This window comes from Aotus nancymaae, unplaced genomic scaffold, assembly GCF_030222135.1.
Source record: "Aotus nancymaae isolate 86718 unplaced genomic scaffold, 86718_ANA_hifiasm-v0.15.2.pri h1tg000029l, whole genome shotgun sequence".
Classification (NCBI taxonomy): Eukaryota; Metazoa; Chordata; class Mammalia; order Primates; family Aotidae; genus Aotus; species Aotus nancymaae.
In genome coordinates, this window is record NW_026988442.1 from 5253895 (window position 1) to 5264233 (window position 10339).

The window sequence follows — 10339 nt, forward strand, 5'->3', positions numbered from 1 at the left end:
ATTTGGTGTATCTGCCAGCAAATGTGGAGGGGGCAGAGGTGGGAGTGGGGAGTTGTTTAAGAAAGGGATAGTAGAAGTTGCAAATTCAAATGCCTCAGAGGGTACAGACAAGTTATGTATAAAAGCAAAGATGACCAGATAATGATTCCACACTAAGGAGGTCGTTGCTATTTCATTTCATTCATTTCTTGCCAGTTTCTCAAGAGATGGTGGGAATTTGCATTTGATTGCGTGTGGACAGAACTCAGGATGAAATTAAGTGCTTACAGTCATACTTTGGCAACTTTTACTTTAGCACTTCAGCTCACATGATATTCCATTTGATTGCATTCTGTAGCTATTAGCATTCAGCATTGTTCTTGCTAGGCCAACCATTATGCAAATTAATATTAAAATAGTGATCCTCATGTCTTCTAAAGTTCACAGCAGGCATTACATGATCCATCTACCCTGTAATTGTCATTCCATGGAAACATGTGAAAACTGCCCTGAGGAATACTGTTTGCTTTTTAGCATACATATTGCTTTGTTACAAGTTTGACACCCAAAACCAGCCATACTTACTTTACCTGGATGAAGTTTTTGTTGTTGTTGTTTTGTTTTGTTTGTTTGTTTTGAGACTGAGTCTCACTCTTTTGCCCAGGCTGGAGTGCAGTGGCACAATCTCAGCTCACTGCAACCTCCACCTCCCAGGTTCAAGTGATTCTCCTGTCTCCGTCTCCTGAGTAGCTGGGATTACAGGCGCGCACCACCACACCTGACTAATTTTTGCATTTTTAGTAGAGAAGGTGTTTCGCCATATTGGCCAGGCTGGCCTTGAACTACTGACCTTGTAATCTGCCTGCCTTGGCCTCCCAAAGTGCTGGAATTACAGGCGTGAACCACCGTGCTGGCGAATGAAGTTTTTATCACAGGAACTTGGAGCCAAGGCAAAAGAGAAGCATTTAGTCAATCAAATGTTTTCCTTTTGGGTGTTTGATTAGACATAGTAGAGAGGGTGGGAGAAGTGGAGTGATTTATATAGAAAATTAGACCAAGTTGGCCAAGTCAGGATAACTGCTTTCAGCAAGTACCAATTACATCTTCTTGAAGATTAAGAAGAACGAATTTTGTGAATTGATTAGACTGTCACACAGTTTAAGATGTACACATTAACTTATGTCTGTAATTGCTCATAGTTCAAGACTTCGGAGTTGGGTGACCTTGGTTCTAATTCCTGTTTCTGCCATGGATGACTGACTTTAAAACCGTCATCTCGTCTGTTATTCGGGGTAAATAAATATATATTTGCTGCTTCAGACTGACATGATGAAGATCAAATGGACAACATGTGTGAACTTAGAGAGTTTCTGATTGCTACTCACTCTGTGTATCTTCAAACATATTATTTGGCCTTCTGCTTGCAATAGGGCCTGGTTTTAAGAGAGGACTTTGGGTGCCTTTCTTCTCCTTCCCTTCTTCTCCTCTCCTCCTTCTCCTCTTCTCCCAGCTTTTATTATATTGCCAAACAGTGGGTATTTCATCAGAAAAGTCACCACTTGGGTCAGTCAATCTAAAGCAGCAGTCACCAACAATTTTGGCACCAGGGACCAGTTTTGTGTAAGAAAATTTTTCTACAGATTGGGTTCAGGGAGACGGTTTCAGGATGAAGCTGTTCCACGTCAGATCATCAGGCATTACATTCTCATAAGGAACATACAGCCTAGATCCCTCATATGCACAGTTCACAATAGGGTTTTAGCTCCTTCGAGAATCTAATGCCGCTGCTGATCTGACAGGAGGCAGGGCTCAGGCAGTCATGCTTCTTCACCTGCCCCTGGGGGTTCCTAACAGGCCATGGACCGGTACCGTTCGTGGCCCTGGGGGTTGGGGACCCCGATCTAAGGAAATAACAAATTCTCATAGCCTCAGCTCCCGCATGAATACTGTGTAGAGACTAACAGTTGACCTCCTCTCATGGAGGTTGTGAAGAATAAATGAGAAAGTATGTGTGAAGACAACAAAAGGTTGCAAATTTGTATCACTATATACATGCAAATTAAGGCCATCGGCTCTGGTTCTTGAAAGATGTGATTTTGTTTTATGTTATTTTCTTTTGCACTTGGTAGATTTCAAAATAATGGGTTGAATGAACACATGCTTCTGGAAAATAATTATAGTCTTCAAAATAAGACTCTCCTGAGAATCCTGTTGGCTTTTTAGCATGAGTACCACTTTGTTACTAGTGCAACACCCAACACCAGTTCCGATTACTTCACCTCCATGAAGTTGTTTCATGGGAACCGGAAGCCACAGCAAAAGAGCAGCATTTAGTCATTCAAACATTTACCTAGTTTGCATTTGATTAGATATAATAGGAACGATGAGTGGAGTGGGGTAATTTATATGCAAAGCCAGGCCAATTGGCCAAGTATGATCATTTTAAACCTCCATACATATTATTTAATTATCATATACCAATACATTTGCATACCTTGTCAATGATATTAAAATGTTTTGACTTTCTGTTAATTAGACTGTGAAGAGTCAACCACAGTATTTCCTTTTATATACCCAGTCTACAAATATTTATGGAGCAGCTACGAAGCCCATGGCACTATGTCACTAGGTTCTTGTTAATACAAAGCTACATAATGTCTGTACATAATTTATTTAGAATTCAATGGAAGAAATGCAACATGTTTACAGGTAAATAAATATAAAATATATGGTATATGAGATAAGAACTTTAAGAGAGCTGGAAACAATTGCTTCAGGTTTAACAAAGAGCAACTCATTTCTGAAATGTGGAACAAAAAAACCTTGCTCAGTGAGTGTCACTACCCTTATTTTACAGGTGAAGAAACTGTGCTTAGAAAGGTTAAGTCATTTTCTCAAAGCCACATGGCTAGCAAGTGGCAAAGCTTACACTAGACTCATATTTTGGGAGCTTTGGACTTCCCCTCCGCCACTATGCCATGGTCCTCAATTCATTCCCCCCACCCCACCCCACCCACTATGCTATGGTTTCTCAATTCAAAGCCAAGATATCATGTGAAAAAAATTTAGGATGTTGTTTTGAGGAGTACAAAGAGGTAGTTCAAATTTGGAGGTGGGGTTGGATAGGGTTAAGACTATACTAGAAATTAAGTCTATTCCTTAGACGGAGCCCCAGGAGGAAAATGATGGGATATTCTAAAGGGCCAGTTGAAGGCGGTTGAACAAAGAAACATTATACAAAAGTGTGGGCAGAATTGAGAGGAAGTGGCTAGAGATCATGAAGTATCATGGCCCTACATTGGGTAGCCAAACCAGGAACACAGAGGGGCAGTTGCGAGAGCCCCGAGAAAGCCGCAGCTGAAGGCAAACCACTGGCAGAAGCCGGGGAGCTGGAAGGGCAAACAAATGTCTCCACCTTTCTTTTCTCTGACTCTCTGAACATCTGTGGACATCTCCCATTGGCCTAACTGAACCAGAAGAGCAAGTGTATTAGTTACCTATTACTGTGTAATAAATGACCATAAACTTTGTGGCTTGATGCCCATTTTATTATCTTGGAGTTTTTGTGGGCCAGGAATGCAGAAAGAACTTAGTTCTCTTCTCAGGGTCTTGTAAGGCTGTAATCAGTTTTGACAGAGGCTGCAGTTTCGTACAAGCCTCAGGGTTCTCTTCCATGCTCTGGTGGTTGTTGGCAGAATTCACTTCCTTACAGCTGTAGAACTCATTCTTGGTTGCTTTTTTCATCAAGGCCAGCAGGAGACTGTCTTTCTGACTATTATACCCTGTTTTAAAAGACTCACATAATTATATTAAGCCTCCCCAGGATAATTTGTCTTTTGATTAACTCGAAGTCAACTGATTAGAAATCTTAATTACATCTGCAAAAGTCGCTTCACTGTCATGTTATAACATATCCCAATAAGAGGGGTAATATCTCATGATATTCATAGATCCTTCTCATACTCAAGAGGAGGGAAGTATTCAGAGCTTTTACACCAAATGCTCAGACTCTCTGTCTATGCAGCCTATAGACGTTAGCCTCTCAGGCACAGAGGAAGAAAAAGAGGTCTCCTTATGTTGTGGATCTCCAGGTACAAAAAGAGAATATCCAACCTAGTAAGATTTGAAAAGTGGCAGACTACAGGATCTTAACTCTTGCCTCCTACTCCAAAGAGTTTGTATTCTATTCTATATAAACGCATCACTGTGAAATGTTTTTACTAGAGGAATGACATGTTAGAGATGCAAGTTACAAAACAAATCTCATATTTGGTAGAGTGTAATAGTGCAGTGGCAGTGTAGGAAGCATAGAGAGAGACTGTAGATAATGGAACCAGTCCCTAGCTTTTGTAATGCTGCTCAGAAGTGGTAACGGGGTCTAATATCCACATGAAAAATAAGTCAGTGTGAAAGCTATAATGGAGGTGGGACAAGCAAGGTGTGGCTTGTGGATGGGTAGGAGAGTTTTGCAGGGGGAAGGAATCAACAATATCTGTAGAGTTTGGAGCCCAGGTGAAAAAAACAAGAAAACTAGTGGGGCCCTTAACAGAGAGAAGTATGAGCATGAGCCTGATGAGAGACTCAGGGATGGTTCTTTCTGGAAGTACCTAGAAAGTTCTGGTTAAATATCCTCATGAAGTTCTTCTGGAGTGATAATTATGCACTGGCCTGGGGTTCAGGAGAAGGATTAGGGAATTGAGTTACAGATTTCTGAGCTAAGGCTTAACCATTTGAGAAGGAAAAAAATTGCCAAGGAAGTGCATAGAAGATGTCACAGAAAAAGTGTTCAGAAAAATAAAAAACAGATAATGGTGATTTGTTCTAGAATTAATAAGAGAGGAGTTTTCAAAAGAAGAAGCTGATCTGCAGTCTCAAATGATGGTGAGGAGTGTGGAACAAATAGATGAAGAGTTCACAGCTCCTTGGTGAGGTTTCTAGATTGCAGATCTAGAAGAATGAAGTGAAGGGAAGCTAGTGGGGTTGATGTGGGAGTGGAAGGAAAGGAAGCTGAGTCAGAGTGGGAAGTAACTTTGGGGGATAATTTGGCTGTTTAAAAAGTAATTCAGATGATGACAGAAGCTAGGATCAAAAGAGAGACTTTAAAAAATTGAATGTGAACGTGACTGATACTTGTAGGAACAAGTTGACTTAGAAGAACTCAAGTTTTCACCTGAACAATAAATCTGATCAATCCCTCGCTATATGGCCCTTTGGGCTCATCTGGCAAATGTTCTCAATTTCTTCAATATGATATCCAGGAGTCTTCATCCTCAAATGGATCTTTGAAATCAGCCCTTGTGTTAGAAGCCCACAAGCCCCTTGAGGTATTGCCTAGAAGATGTTTGCTCAAATGTGGAAACCCCTGAGACTTTTCCTCTTTAGTAACTCATTCTCAAGATAACTTGCTTCCCAGCATATCACCTGAAACTCCCAGCCTTTCTGTTTCCTGGTCACTTTCCCACCATCCTGGGACAGAGCTAGCTATGCAGAGGTGATTTTTCGCAAATGAGGCGGACCTAAGGTTTTACCCATAACCGCTTGCTGGGGGGTTCCTCTTCATTTGAACTTAACGGTGATCTGTTGGAAACTTGTCACTTCCATCCCAGAACATAGCTTCTTCAGAGTTCACTCTGAAAGAGGATGGGAGTGGAAACCTAAGCACTGCAAAGACAAAGAATTTCTGTGGAGATGACAGATACCTGGAAAACTATTTTCTCTTCCAATCCAGGACACCAGTTATTGTATGTGTGCAGGACTTTGAATGGAAAGCTAATAGAAAATAACATGAATGGGCAGGTGCATTTCTAGTGAGATGAAAGTAGGAAAATAAGATCTTGTTTCTGTCTGAGCTGATCTTCAGGAAACCCCCAATGTTGCTCCTCCACGCCCAGCTATCGTCACCTCATTTATCTCCCAAGGGGAACTTCTAATACAGCAAGAACAGGCTCTTACTATCTCCTGCACATGACATTCACATTCACCCTGGTGACTTCTACTCATGTCCTTTATTGCCCTTTGAGCCACTGCCATTTTCTACAACAGTCTCAATGCTATTGTTCCTTTCAATTTTGCTTTGTGAATAGGAAGACCCAATAATCTGTCATACAAACAGATAGGTTTTTTTTTTTTTTTTTTGAGATGGAGTTTCGCTCTTGTTACCCGGGCTGGAGTGCAATGGCGCGATCTCGGCTCACCGCAACCTCCGCCTCCTGGGTTCAGGCAATTCTCCTGCCTCAGCCTCCTGAGTAGCTGGGATTACAGGCACGCACCACCATGCCCAGCTAATTTTTTGTATTAGTAGAGACGGGGTTTCACCATGTTGACCAGGATGGTCTCGATCTCTTGACCTCGTGATCCACCCGCCTCGGCCTCCCAAAGTGCTGGGATTACACAGATAGGTTTTTTTGAGAGTGAAATGTGAAGATATGAATATGCTGGAATAATAGGGGTAAACAAGAACTGTCCCAGGCCCACAAGACCTGTGGTCACTCTAGAAAGCCTTCCCTAAGGTTTCCAGATCTCAGCTCTTTGCCTTCTCTGAAATCCCGCTCCATTTTTTTTTGTCTATGCAACTTTTAACACTATTTCTTGTCTATGCAACTTTTAACACTATTTCTTGTCTATCTTAGAGTGTTCTCACCTATCCTTTCCCCTGCCACATTTATCTGTAATTGTCTTAATTTCTTAAATTTTCTTTGTATGAATCGGTAGTACCTATTAAGAGTGATAAATCTCAGTAAATTCTTATAAATGCTTTTAAGTTTGATTTAACTTACTGGGTACATTTAAATATTTTATCTTTTTTATTTCCAAAATATTTATTTGAATAATTAAGGGTTGCTAGGGGGCTAAGTACAAATAAAATAGGTCTTCTCTTTGATTGTAAGCTGCTTGAGGTCAGAAATGTTTATTAAGAAAGTAAAAATAATTGTTGGTTATTTCAAAATGCCCTCAAGTTTTTAAAAGATTTTAAATGCAGGATTCGGAAAAGATCGATTGTATCACAGAAAAATAACCAGTTGACAAATGAAACTTTGATTATTGACACAACTGTTGGAGTTACTTCTTCTTTATGAGTGATTTCCCCAGGTTTATATTTCTCTCCAATAAATAAACAATAAATTCAAGAACAGAGAATGTGATCTAAGTTATAAAAGAAAGTAAAAAGAAGGCATTATCAGTAGGTGAAAAGTGTCTCCAAATAGTTGATTAAATAGTTGAAGTAATCTTGAAAATTTTAACAAAATTAACAAAGAGTTCATATGTTAGCTTTGCTGCAGAATTTCTGTGTGGTCATTGATTCTTTACAAGACAAAATCTTCCAGGAGAATAGTATATTTGTAAGTTTTAATTAATACCTATGGATTTGTCATCTACTTATTTGCATATTTCTGTGCCTTTCACAGCTTTTTGGGCCACACAAAGCCTAGCAGCATGGCATAGTTATCTCTGAACTGTCAGTCATGTACGTCTCCCCATAGGGCCTTAATGGGATCAATTGTAACTTGTAAATTATTTTCATCTTGGTAACCTGTTAATTCAGGTGAGATAACTTTGCAAAGGCATAAAGGGCTTGAGGGTAATGACTTTAGAATTGTGATTACAACGTACTCAGATTGAACAATAGAAACCCAAAAGAATCCCTTTCATGGTGATTTTTAGTGGATATTCTCACCCTGGACATATTTCACAAATTGTCTTAATGGGAAACAAAAGATTCCGCTCCTTGCCCTAATTAATATTGAATCGAGCAAATAGTCTGAGGTATATGTGAGCTGAGAGATTTTGAGAAATATCATATTTCATCCTCTTATGTTTACTCTACAGTGACCACCCAATGACACCGAAGACCAGATGTAGCTGTCACATCAAGGTCTACCACAGCCCCCTCAGACCTGACACCCCAGTGCACACCTGACTGCCAACTAAGGGCTTTTCCCACTTAATGCAGTTTATTCTGCCCACATGTGCTGCTGGCCAGATGCCCTAGGGAATTAATACCTCCCAGGAGCAACCCTCAATCAATGACCAATGGAAGTTAGCATCTGAATACCTCATCTGCCTCTAAGAGGGGTAATTCCGAGGTGCATAATCCAAACTGACTCTGTTCCAGTCAGCCACAGTCATAACTGGTTTAAGAACGCATCCGTCATAGGCTGACTTCCCTACCTCACCTTCCCATTTCCCTAATTGTGTTTTCTTCACCTCCCTCTAACTTACTTGTACTTGAACTTTTGTCATCCAGTGAGCTTCTGGAGGAACCCAAAATGAACACTGGAGTTTCTGTTGACCTGAGATAGTGCCTCACAAAATGGTTTTGAATTTAAATTGGATGGTACTTTGCCATGAATGAAATAAACCTGTTGGCTTTGGAGACCTATTTCCTCCTGCACTTGCTTCATTTATTCATTCAATGACTTTTACTTTTTCAAGCACTGCTAAGTTGCCGGAGCTACAAAGATGAATATGGTGATTTATACAAATTAACCAAACAGAAGTTTATACAAGGTACAGAAACTGAACCAAGAATAGAGTTACCACCTATAGCTGAAGTTCAGAAAAGGTTTCCTGGGAGGACATAGCACTTGAGTTGGATCATAAAAACTGAGCAGGTGTTGGGCAGATAGACAAGGTGCGGGGAGGGAATTCCAGGCAGGAGGAACAGCAGGGGGAAAGGCAGAAAAGCATGAAACATCAAGATGCATTAAAGCAATGATCAGCAACTTAGTATGACTGCACAGAAGAGGAGAAAGGGGTGCCAATATTTTGCTGGGCAAAGGAATTTGGACTTTTCCCCGTAGGATCTACTTTGCTTTTGAGAAAATCTCTTTGGTAGGAGTGGGCATGTTGGCTTGGATTACAGCCAGATTACAGACAGAAGGACAAATTAAAATGCTGTAATAATTGTTTAAGCAAGAGATAGAGAGTCCTCGCACTCAGCAGAAGCATGGGATGAAGGAGAAGGCTGCAGGAGATTGAAATGGTAAGATCTGGTGGAACTTAATGGTCCATGAGGAATGAAAAAGGAGTTGAAATGACAGCATAGAAAATACAGAAGCAGGAACATGCTCTACTTCAAATGCATAGAGATTGAGAAAACTCTTGAAAAAAAAAAAAAGCTCATTTAGATTCCAGAATCCAAAATGTCAATTCCCACAATTGTCAATTATTATGCCCTGAAAATTAGTCTCTTAAGATCATTCATGCCAGTAGGTATATATCAAATAGGTAAGCTGTCTTTTTACAAAGTAAAACTAATCATTTTTAGGTTATTAGGGAGCCATTTTTTCGTTTAAACAATTCATTAACAAAAGACCAATTTGCATCTATAAAGAGGCTAACAGATGGACAGTATTTGGTCTAATCCAGAGTATAATAAATTATAAAACCATTAGAGAAAACAGTTATAATTTCGTTAAATGCCTTAAAAATAAATGTTAGCAATAGTCTGCTTTCCTTGCAGTTGATGTTTGCTGACTTGGTATTGATTCAGCAGCTTACTGTTTCAATGTCTTATTAAACAAGGAAACTACTAAGTAGGCAGAAAAGATGGCACTCTGAGGAAGTGAGTTATTTTAATATAGTGATGAATGAATGCTGATGAAATACGTAACAACTTAAAGGTGAAATGCAAATTAAATTTTCTGTTTTGCTTATATGTGCCTTATACACAATTATAATAAAATATCCCTGAATATAATTTAGTATAGTTTTGAATATTTTAAGTTAGATTAGCTTCCTATAATGAAAGCCTCAGAGACATGTTTATGGCCAAGTATTATCTTGTACCAGCTGTTAACTGGGAAAAATATAGAAATTGTACTATATTTGTTCTCCCCATTTGAGACACTATGGAGTGGTTGTTGCAAAGAAGGAAGAAAGAAATCAAGGAAGGAAGGAGGGAGAGAGGGAGGGAGGGAAGGAGTGAGGGAGGAAAAGAAAAAGAGAAATCAGATCTACCTATTTGTTCATTTCTCATAAAAGTGTTATAGGGAGAAAATATATCTGATTATTTGACTGTTCTTATCTAGTTCAGAGTGAATTTGGATTTACTTCACTTTAGTTAGAGGGCTAACACAGTGTCCCAAAGTACCAAACATAGAACAGACAGAACCAGAACTATTTGGCTATTTTCAGTATAGATGTATTTGCCAAAATTTACCTCGCTCATATATTTTAAGTGATTTTCATTATGGAGCTACCAGGAGATGTCTGAAATTGCATTCCCACATGTCCTTTTTCATTTTCAGCAATAAACAAATGAAGCACTTTTAGATAGGAAGCAACTTTTAGATCAGTTGACTCTTGTTTCATGTCCTACACCAGTTTATTAGTCCGTTCTCACACTGCTATAAAGAAC